Below are 12,089 nucleotides of genomic sequence, written 5' to 3' on the forward strand. Positions count from 1 at the left end.
CAATGCAAAGTCAATGGTGCGTAAAAGTTACACAGATAGAGTTTAAGGATACTTCCGCTGAACCTAGATGGACAAAACTTTAGACACAGACCCTAGAGGTGTGTACCAGTGTGGGAACACTGGCGTTACTGAGTTACCTCACCCACAGGAAGCGGGTGCATAGGGTTGAAGTGGTGTCGGGTTTCGTCACGCAGGTTGTTGGTGCTTGAAGCTGTAGAGGCTGCAGGCGATGTGAAGGAGAAGTGTCTGGTGTGATCCAAGGGTGGATCAGAGTAGAAAAGTACCTGAAAGCAGAGGGGACAGAGTCTGGGTCACTCAGCAGTGACCAGGGTGGAGCCAGGACGGAACCAGGCAATGTCGGGCGCAATCAGGTGGGTGTCGAGGAGCTTCTCTTTGCTGCCACGTGGGCTCTGGGGCATCTGCGATGTCCAGGAGCAGGTCACAAACTGTCCCACGCAGGCTCTCACCGTCGGCGCTGTTGGCTGCAAGATCGGAGCAAACAACACTTGGCAAGAGCAATCCACGCAGGACTGGAGGATTGCTTCTCACTCGGACCAGGAGGGACAGAGCGGGTGCTCCTTTTCAGAGGAGTTGGTGCAAGTCTGGAGCAACCAGAATCACAAGTCAGTTTTTGGTTTTCGCCAGCACAGGGGCCACAAGCCAGCTGGCAAGTTACCGGGCCAACGTGTCGAGCCAAAGAAAGCAGAAGGGCCCCATGCAGCACTCGTCAAGTGTAGAGGGGTGAGCTTCGGTGCAAGAGTGGCTCAGGGTTGGGGCTTCTCAAACCTCGGTGTACAGCTTCGAGGGTCACTCGTGGGCTGCACGGTCAGCGTCTCGTAGTCTTTTCAAGATGGCGTGCCCCACGCTTCTGGTCGCCTCCACGGGTCTCAGCTCTGAAGGGACTGTGGATCGGGCTGTAAGAAAGAAGGCAAGCTTGATCTTGTCAATCTCTGTCGCTTGAGTTCCAGCGGGAACTGCAACAAAGCAGACGTCGAGGTGCTGGATGGTGCCTGTTTGCACAGGGTGGTCACTCCTTGACGACAAGGGAGATTCTTCAGTCTTCTACAATGAGTAGGATGTCGAAGGGTCCAGAGTTTCATTTCAAATGTTTCATCAGGATAATCTGAGTGCGTTGGCACTGCTCCTATTCTTATACCAATCTAGGGGACTGGATTACCTGCTAGGTCCCCTCCTATGGGTGGGACCCAGGAAGGAGGTGGATACACCCCTTTCCTTTGATCCATGCCGCGCTGGGACAGGGGCTGGTCTGCCCCAGAACCGGTTTGGCCGGATTATGTAAGGGGAAGCCTTGTGCTCTCCAGGCAGTGTCTGGTTTCTTTCAAACCTCCCTGCTACAATCCACTATCTCCTGTCTGGGGTGGTGTAACACCTCCCTGTGACAGAAAAGCCTTTGACCAGGCCTCCTCTGCTGAGTTTCGGTCAGCAGCAGGAGGTCAGACTTGTGTCTGTGGCAGAAGCATCAATTTTGTGGATCTGAGGCTCTTTTAAAAATCAACCGCGTTTCAGTAAAGTAACATGTCTTCTCCCTCTAGAGAGGTGGAATGCTATCCCCGTCAACAGAACTGTAGAGGGGATAGTATTCCAAATCGTATGACACCTTAAACGACATGTTTTGATAAAGCCAAACCAAATTTGCTATATAACCGCGAGGATTATAATGCACTTAATAGTATATGGTTTGGTATTATCCCGGAACAGCTTAGGGAGTTGTTCCCGACAGCTGCAGACAGGCTCAGCTCATGCCAGAGCTCCATCTCACATTAAACCATGCACTCTGCCTCCAGGATTGATGAGGCCTTCTATAGGAGTGGCTCACAGGTCTATATGTGTCCAGATATAGGTTTAGATATAGGTATACTATATCTAAGCAAGGGCTGATTACACCAACTTGCCCCAGCTGAGTGATCAGCCAGTTGTGTCAATTTAAGAACCAGCCAGGGGTGGCAAAAGCTATGCTTCAGCCTCTGGTAGGCCTTGGTGGCACCTATGCCCTGAGCACCTATAGTGCATTGTACAGGGGCTGATAAGGAGTCCATTTTCCAATTGGGTTATGTACCTATAGTACATGTATGTGAATTTAGAGAGAGAACAGCAGGCTGGGGGTCTGATTAGCAGGCCCACAGCCTCAGTAAGTCGAAAACCAGTGAAGCAAAAAGCAAAAATTGGGGTGACCATAGGATAGCAGACCCTACTCTCCTACACAACCCCCCCAAATGCAGGGACATTAAACTTAACCTTGACCAGATAAGTCTTCATGTTCTAAGTGGAAGTACCTGGAGAGACCATCTGCATTACCATGGTCAGTCCCTGGGCGGTGCTCCACTGTAAAGTCCATCCCCTGTAGGGAAATGGGCCACCTGAGCAGTTTGGGATTTCCCCCCTTCATCTGATTTAGCCTCAAGAGGGGCTTATGGTCTGTCTGAATCTTGAAGTGAGTTCCAAACAAGTATGGCCTCAACTTCTTCAGGGCCCAAACCACAGCAAAGGCCTCCCTCTCAATAGCTGACCAACGTTTCTCCCTGGGGGTCAGCCTTCTGCTAATAAAAGCAATGGGCTGGTCTTGACTATCTTGATTAAGTTGTGAAAGCACAGCTCCCACCCCCAACTCAGAAGCATCTGTCTGTACAATGAACTGTTTGGAGTAGTCAGGACTCTTCAGGATAGGTGCAGAGCACATGGCCTTCTTCAGGTCATCAAATGCCTTTTGACAGCTAACTGTCCACTGAAACTTTTTGGGCATCTTCTTGGACGTCAAGTCATTCAATGGTGTCACAATGGACCCATAGTTCCTCACAGTACCCGCCAAGTGACATATAGAATTCCTATCTCTGTGGTCACTAATAGGATCATGGGTGAGGAAAACTGCCAATGGAATTGGTTGCCCGGTGTCCTGACCAGTCAATCCACTTGTCATCTCAAATTATTTTCACACCTTTAGCAGTGGATTGAAGATAATCTCATGGAACGCTGCTGGTTTAAAAAATGACCCGGAGAAACTGCAGTATCTTTCTTCATTGAAGGCCCCTGTAATTTGTTTACAAGAAGCATGGTGTGTAGATAAAATGCCAGTAGTAAAAGATTACTTTTGCCTAGAGGGGGGAGCATCACCATCAAACAGAGGTCATGCTAAGGGTGGTATTGCTTGCTTACTTTCAAATCAAATAAGGTGGAATTTCTCTCACCACCTGGATTCAAGTAAGCTGTTTCAATCAGTAAAATTGTTTAGTGCAGACAATGTTGAGAACTTGAAACCCTTAGTAATTATTAACTCCTATATCCCCCCGGAAGCTAGTTTCGATATCATCCTAAAACAGGTTTTTGACTATACAAAGAAAATTATGGATAAAATTCCTGTTCCCCATGTAATATTAGTGGGAGATTTCAACTGTCATGTCTCAAACTTAAGTTTGGAACTTTTCCGAAACAAGTTGAAAGAGGAATCTCTCCATATTCCCCGGGCCGTTTTTCCGGATAAGATTAAAACAAACAAGAGAGGGAAACAGTTTTTAAACAAACTTGTTGAGATGGAGGGGATTATAGTAAACGGAAGATTTTCCTCTGATTTTCCAGCTAATTGTACGCATAGATCCATTCATGGTGGGTCTATTTTAGATTACGTGGTTATAGACATGAATAGTTTTTATATTCTAAACGACCTATCTATCTTGCAGACTACACTGAGTGATCATAATGTGTTATCGGTATCAGTGTTGATAAATCCGCCTATCACGGATTCTTGGACCCTTAGCGGTGATTCTGTTAATTTTGCCAACAAGACTGGACGTTGCTTTTGGAACTCCACGGCCATTATGGGCCTAGAACCTATTATAGAGAATAAACTAAATGCTTTACAAAATGAGGATAGCTCGTCTTTACCCCTCTTTGAAGATTTTTTGAAGGTGGTAACGTCTGTTGCTAGAAAACCCTCTCGACAAAAAAGAAGGAAAATAACTCCTTGTTCTATTTTGTGTCTCAATAGGGAAATAAATAAACTAGTTAGGGAACAATATCTATGCAGATCCCTTGATAGAAACAATAAAATACCCCTTCTGAGAAGAAGGAGGCATAGGGTCAAAATGAAAATAAAAAAGGACAAAGAGGACACAATATGGGTTAGCTTGCGTGAGGCCGCAGTGCGCGGGCAAGCAAGGTTGTTCTGGTCCTTAATTAGGGCTGCGGAACAAGGTCTTTTCCTTCTCCAATTCCCATTTCTGAAGCCATTTGGATTAGTTTTATTTCTAACCTTTACGCGAGCAATGGCTGTTTAAATGCCTCTGGGGACTGTAAAGAAGATAGCTCCCTTATAGATCCTCCCTCTGAGAGGGTTATCGAACGGGCTATAATAGAATTACGCTCCTCTGGTGCAATGGACCCAGATGAGCTCCCTGTTTTGGTCCTAAAACAGGATCCCAGTTCTTGGAGCAAGATTTTGTTTCCGATATTTAGGTACTGCTTCATGAGCAAAACAGTTCTGCCATCTTGGAAGGGTAGCATTTTGGTGTCGCTGTTCAAGAAGGGCGATAGGAATGTTCCTCAAAACTATCGCCTAATCGCCCTTCTTGATGCAATTGGTAAGGTCTTTTCCAAATGCCTAGTGCTGTACTCAATAAATGAGTGGGTAGTTAATAGTAATATACTGCCCCTTGAACAGACAGGCTTTCGTAAGAGTAATGGTACTCTTGATAATCTTACGGCGTTACAGATAATTACAGATAAATATGTGAGGGTCCGTGGCGGGAAAGTGTACGCAGCGTTCATTGATTTCTCAACAGCATTCGATAAGGTAGACCGTCCGCTGCTATGGAGGAAGCTGTCTGCGCTGGGTATGCCTTTTATTTTGTTAGAGCTGGTGCGCGCACTTCACACAGATACTTGGTGTAAGGTCCTTTTGGGGGGAGAAAAAGGGCTATCTAGGGTCATTTACTCCGTTAATGGTCTCAAGCAGGGTTGTTTGTTGGCCCCTATTCTCTTTTCTTTATATATCTCGAATCTCCCTATGACTCTGGCTGCCTGCGAAGGAATAGCTCCTACGCTGGGAGGTGTCGCGATTTCTAGTTTACTCTACGTTGATGATATTTTATTGTTGGATCTAACGCCTAAAGGCTTAAACAACCGCCTGCATGCCCTCCATTTATTTGCTGAAACTCACTTTCTCAAAATAAATATTTCTAAAAGCAAAATAATGTGTATTGTTGGCAATAAAAAACCTAAATCTGTGAAATTTGGATGGACAATCGGGGGACTAAAGTTGGAAGTTGTAAATAGTTATGTTTTCTTAGGGAAAGTAATAACTAATAACTCCAGTGAGAAACTCCATATTGATAACAACATGCGGAAAGCAGTGGCCCAGGGCAAAAGTTTACAAGCCTTTATTCAGCCACAGGGAGGCGCCATTTCTCCTTCCTGTTAGAGGTATTTCGTGCTAAGATCCCGTCCACTTTACTATATGGACTTGAAATAGTGGATTTGGGGCAATGGGGTTTTTTGCAGTTGGCAGAGGGGAAGATTTTCCGGAATCTAACCACTACCAATAATTCATGTTCAGCTGCCGCTTTCAGACTGGAGTTTGGAGCTCGCAGTAGTTGGGCCCAGGGCCTAGCGGGGCTGGTGCGTTGGGTTGCCTGTTTGGCCAAGGGGGAAGTGGGGACATTAAGACGCCTAATGAAAGACGAACTATTGGGGTCTTTTAATGAATTCTCCCTTCTTGTAAAAAATTTCAGAAGGGCAGTGACACTTCTGGAATTAGACGAGTCCTCCCTTTTCTCACTCTCCCAGGGCCAATTAAAACTAGTTTTGAAACGGGCCTCATGGGCACTTAGTTTCAAATTAGATAGGGAGTATATTGTAACTAGGAAGGGAGTCACCCCATTTATCTCATCTTGTGTAATCAAATATAGGCAACCCTACATATCTTGGAACCTATCCCATGGTGTCCGACGATTCTGGTTTCTGTTAAGACAAGATCTCTTGCCTTTAAATATACTTTTGGCCAAATGGTATGGTACTTCCGTAGCTTGCAATTTTTGCAACTCCCCTAAACAAGATCTGACACATGTCATATTTATATGTCCCTCCCTGCTCCTTTTCCGTCGCAAATGGTTACGCCACATCTGCTTGAAATTGAGTATTATTACTGCTAATGCTTTCGTACATGCTCTAAATAACCCTCCTAACGAGATGTTTTTTTTAAATGTTTTTAACTTTTTAAAATGTTTTTTAGATATTTATTGAGGGGCTTTTTCTTCTTGTATAGTATGTATTATTGATTCTTGTAACCCGTATTGGCCTTTTGTACAGAAATTGTGACTTTGTAATGTGCTTCTTTCTTTTTCTTGTAAAAATGGTTTTGAATTGTTGTATTCATTGCTTTTTTGTGGATCTCTTCGGAGTTCCGAATCAAATAAAATAAACTTGGACCCATAGTTCTTTAAAATTTTCTGTAATACCCAGTCAGGCCCAAGAAGGCTCTGACTTGTGTTTGGGTAGTTGGAGGAGCCCAGTCCAGTATGGTCTGAAACTTGCTCTCCAATGGTTGAACCTGACCCCCACCTACTAGGTGGCCCAGGTACACAACCTTGCTCTGCCCTATCTGGCCACTTGGTAGCCTTGATAGTCAGGCCTGCCTTTTGCAGGGCCTCCAGAACCTTCTTCAGGTGGATCAGGTGATCCTCCCAGGTGGAGCTAAAGACAGCAATATCATCTAGATATGCTGCACAAAAGTCATCCAACCCAGCAAGGACTTGATTCACCAACCTTTGAAAGGTGGCAGGTGCATTCTTCAAACCAAAGGGCATTACCACAAATTGATAATGACCACTAGGGGTAGAGAATGCTGTCTTGGCTTTTGACTCCTCAGCTAGTCTGATCTGCCAGTAGTCAGCTGTCAAATCAAATGTGCTCAGAAACTTGGCAGAAGCCAATTTATCAATGAGCTCATCTGCTCTTGGAATGGGATGTGCATCTGTCCTAGTGACAGCATTGAGACCTCTGTGGTCCACACAAAACCTCATTTCTCTCTTTCCATCTTTTGTATGAGGTTTTGGCACAAGGACCACTGGGCTAGCCCATGGGCTCTCTGATGGCTCAATCACTCCAAGCTCCAATATCTTTTGCACATCAGCCTTTATACAATCCCTGACATGGTCAGTTTGCCTGTAGATCTTATTCTTCACAGGCAGACTGTCACCAGTGTCCACCTCATGGGTGCACCAGTTAGTTTGACTGGGTGTGAGTGAAAACATATGTCTGTGGTCCTGCAACACCTGTCTGCAGTCCACCTGTTGCTGCTCAATGAGGCTGCCTGCCAAGGCTACTCCATCAACTGAACCATCATCAGGGTTCTGGGAAAGCAGGTCTGGGAGAGGGTCACTCTCTTCCTCCTGATCCCCATCTGTGGCCATGAGGAGACTCATGTCCTCCCTGTCAACAAATGCTTTCAAACGATTTACATGGAGCACCCTGTGGGGGCTCCTCGGGGTTCCAAAGTCAACCACATAGGTGACTTCTCCCTTCTTTTTAACAATTGGGTAGGGTCTAGTCCATTTGTTCTGGAGAGCTGCTGGGGCCACTGGCTCCAACACCCACACCATCTGCCCTGGTTTGTACTCCACCAGAACAGCCTTTTGGTCATGCCAAGCTTTCTGTAATTCTTGACTGGCCTCCAGGTTTTTGGATGCTCTTTCCATATACTTAGCCATCCTGGAGGGGAGACCAAGTACATAGTCCACAACATCTAGCTTAGGCTTTTTGAGAGGTAACTCCAATCCTTCCTTCACCAAACATAGTGGACCCCTCACAGAGTGGCCAAATAAAAGTTCAAAAGGGCTGTAGCCAACCCCCTTCTGTGGGACCTCTCTGTAAGCAAAGAGCAAGCAGGGTAAAAGGGTGTCCCATTTCTGCCTAAGCTTCTCTGGTAATCCTTTTATCATTCCCTGGAAGGTCTTGTTGAATCTCTGCACAAGCCCATTGCACTGTGGGTGATAGGGTGTGGTAAACTTGTAGTTGACTCCACACTCCTTCCACATTGCCTTTAATTATCCAGACATGAAGTTGGTACCACTGTCTGAAAGAACCTCCTTTGGAAAACCCACTCTTGAGAACACTGCAAGAAGGGCCTTTGCCACAACAGGTGCTGTTGTGGTCCTCAGGGGAATTGCCTCTGGATACCTGGTGGCATGATCCACTACCACCAGTATAAATCTGTGCCCAGATGCTGTTGGAGCATCCATGGGACCCACAATGTCTATTCCAACTCTTTCAAAGGGTATCCCCACCACAGGTAGTGGTATCAGGGGGGCCTTTGTTGTGCCATCTGACTTACCACTGGCTTGGCAAGTGACACATGAGCGACAAAACTCCTTGACATTTTCTGACATATGAGGCCAGTGAAAGTGAGGGACAAGCCTGTCCCAAGTCTTGTTCTGGGCTTCTGGCCTAAGTGTCCTGCAAGGGGAATATCATGGGCCAAGGTAAGAAGGAAGCCACTAAACTTCAAAGGTATAACCTACCTCCTGGTGGTACCAGGCTTGGGGTCTCTAGCCTCTGAGTAAAGGAGTCCATCATCCCAATATACTTTATGGGCACCTTGAGCATTCCCTGCAGCCTCAGCAGCAGCTTGCTGTCTGAGGGGTTCAAGTGAAGGGCAATCTAATTGGGCCTGCCCCAGGTCTGCCCTTGAGGGCCTCCCTGTCCCCAGAATCTCAACCTGATCAGGCTCCAGTTCCTCTGAGACAGTCTCTTTTTGGACTGCAGAATCAGCTTCCTGTGAAATCTGATCCTCAACCTGGGTCAAGTGGGAAGGCACAGCCTTAACCCTCTTGCTCCTTCTCTTGGGTTGTGGTTGGTCTAATGTTTCAAGATCCACCACTGGTTCAGGAAGGCACTTCTTAGCCTGAGACCTTGTCACTGCAAGGACATGAGCTGAAATCCCTAGCATTTTAGCATGAGTCCTGTACTCCACTTCTGACCAAACCGAGCTTTCAAGATCATTGCCTAACAGACAGTCTACAGGGAGGTCTGCACTTACCACAACTTTCTTTAGGCCATTTACCCCTCCCCAGGAGAAGTTCACAACAGCCACACTATGTGTAGTAGTGGTGTTGCTTGCATTGGTCACTAGGTAATTCTCACCTAGTACAATCTGACCAGGGTCCACAAAGTCAGGTGTCACCATAGTGACACTGGCACAAGTGTCCCTGTAGGCCTGAGCCAGTTTCTCATTGATCAAAGGCGTCTGCCTATACTTGCCCAGGTTACTGGGACTCACAGTAGTGGACAAAGATAAATCCACATCATATAGGAGAACAGCCTGAGTAGGGACTCTGACTAGTCCAGATTCCATCTCAGTACCCAGGGTTAACCCTACTATACCCTTTGGTTGTGTACCACCACTGTTAACTGTACTAGGGGGTGCAGGTGCTTTAGGAGCTGCAGTGGTGGGGACTGGATTTTTCTTGGTGCATTCACTGCCCCAGTGTGAAACTGATTAGCAGGTATTACACCAAGGTTTCTTTGGGCCATCATTCTTCTTTTTCTTGTTGCCATTTTGGGAACCACCCTCCTTATTACTAGTTTGGGGGCCTGAAGACTTCTGGTCCTTTTCTTTATCTTTCTGATTCCCACCCTTCTGGTCTGTTTTCTTCTGGTCACCACCATGGTTCTGGGATTTCTGCTTAATCCTTGTTCTGACCCATTTGTCTGCCTTCTTTCCCAATTCTTGGGGAGAGGTCAGATCAGAGTCAATAAGGTATTGATGCAACATCTGGTTCTGACAGTTATTAAGGATCTGCTCTCTCATTATAAGATTGTACAATCCTGTATAGCCTGAGACTTTAATTCCCTGCAGCCAACCCCCCAGAGCCTTAGTGGCACAATCAACAAAATCAGTCCAGTCCTGAGTCTGTGCTTTTTGGGTGTCTCTGAACAACAATCTGTATTGCTCAGTGTTTAGGCCAAACCCTTCAATAAGAGCACTCTTCAGGACAGAGTAGTTTTTGGCATACTCAGGTCTAACTGTGAGGAGCCTATCCCTCCCTTTCTCAGAAAAGGAGTACCATAAAATTGCAGCCCACTGATCCTGAGGAACTTGCTGTACCATGCAGGCTCTCTCAAGAGCAGTCATCCATTTGTGGAATTCATCCCCTTCCTTGCAGGGGGGCACAATTTTTGTCAGTTTTCTATTGTCATAGCCCCTGTCTTTCTCTCTAGGATTTTTACTGCCACCAGTGGCATCTAAGCCACACAACTTCTGTTCTCTTGCTAAAGCAAGTTTAGCTTGAGCCAAGGCTATCTCTTCCCTCTCTATTTGGAGTTGGACAGCCCTCATCCTGGTCCTTTGCTCTTTCCTCTGGGGGGAAGTCATTCCCCTTTGAGATTCTCTTGAGACACTAGAAATATGAGAGTCCCCTGATGGAGATCTCACCCTTCTGTTGCCTGGGAGAATTATGTTATGGGATCTGGGGAGGTGCTGGCCCTCTCCATTCCCATGTAGGTCTAAGTTGGCCTGGTTAAGCCTGGCAACTTCAACCTGGCAACCCCTCTGATCCTGATCATCAGGCTCATCTACATCTGAGCCATCTTCCTCCTCTTCCTCCTCTTCTTCTTCCTCTTCTGGAGTATGCTCATTCTCAGGGGTGTTCACTCCATCTCCTAAATCTAAGGGAGCTGCACTCACCTTATCTAAGTCATCCTTTTCCAGGATGGCTATCAGGGAAGGAATGGTGGGGTTTCTGCCCCTTTTTAGCCCCCTTGCAATGCACAAGGCACCCAAGTCTTCGTGGCTGAGTTTGTCATAGCTGGAAGTTGCCTTGGTAAGGTCAACTATCACAGGGGCAGAGCCTGAAGCTCTTCCTGTGTCAGACATGACTGCTAGTGAGGTGCAAGTGGTGCACTTACCTACACTAAGTGTTTTCCTACTGTACCTTGCTAGTGAGTTGTAGTCATGGTGTGCTAATCCCTTTAATCTACAACTACTAAATTCAGTAGAATTTAAATATGCTAAGCTTTTGATTTATATGTACCTAAGGTCTAAGGTACTTGATGTGAACTTTCAATTACTTTTAATTCAGGATCACAAATTAATGGCTCTCCTTCAATTGCTCAGCCACCCTGCCCTAAGGCAGGGTAGTATGCCAGTGACCCCACGCCCCCAGGGAGAGCTCCCAGATTAAGCTTCTGCTCCACATCAGGAGAACAATGTTGAGTTTGATTCCTGGGGAGGGTAATAGTACACAAACAGATTGGGGGTTGGTGTGGGAGGTGGGAGGATGGGAATGTTTAATGTTGTTGTTTTAGTCAGAGCAGCATTGCATAGCTACAGACATGTGAGGCGACGTTACGGAATACACAAGGTTTACACGCAGGTTCCTCAGAGGGCTGGAAGCACCACTGAAAGTACAGTGAGGAGGGATGTGTGGGATGAGGTTCTAGGCACTCACTACATGGCATCCCCTCAGACACATTCAGGACTATCATGACACCTTTGAACCTATTAACCTGGAACATTTAAGGTCTGAACGACTATAGAAAAACCAGACTGGTCCATTCATATCTACTTGGACACCATATAGATATATGTTTCTTACAAGAGACACACTTAAATGGCACTTCCCCATCCAAGCAACAGCACAAACACTGGGGGCACATCTGCTCCTTCATATACTCAAAATATGATTGGGGATGGCTGTAATGGTGCGGTAGGGGCTAAATTGAAGATGTTTGAGTGTCATGCTGACCCAGAGGGGAGATATGCGATATTGCTTGGGGCGCTTGTCGAGATGAAGGTTAAGCCACCAGGGATATCTGGGCCTTAAATATATAGCCCAGATTTCTTCCAGACATCGTGGGCAAAAATTAAGTCCATGGGGTGTGACACTATAATATGGGGGATGATTTTAACACTGTGCTAAACAATGCCATTGACAGAAAGGGGACTGCTCGCACACTGCATCCCAACTCCAGCACCAATTTAAATGCAATATTCTTGGATAGCAATCTCGTTGACATCTGGAGACAACACATCCCAAACACGACAAAAGGCACCTGTATTTCAGTACATCATAGTGCCTGGT

Source organism: Lissotriton vulgaris, chromosome 5 (assembly GCF_964263255.1).
Source record: "Lissotriton vulgaris chromosome 5, aLisVul1.2, whole genome shotgun sequence".
Taxonomy (NCBI): domain Eukaryota; kingdom Metazoa; phylum Chordata; class Amphibia; order Caudata; family Salamandridae; genus Lissotriton; species Lissotriton vulgaris.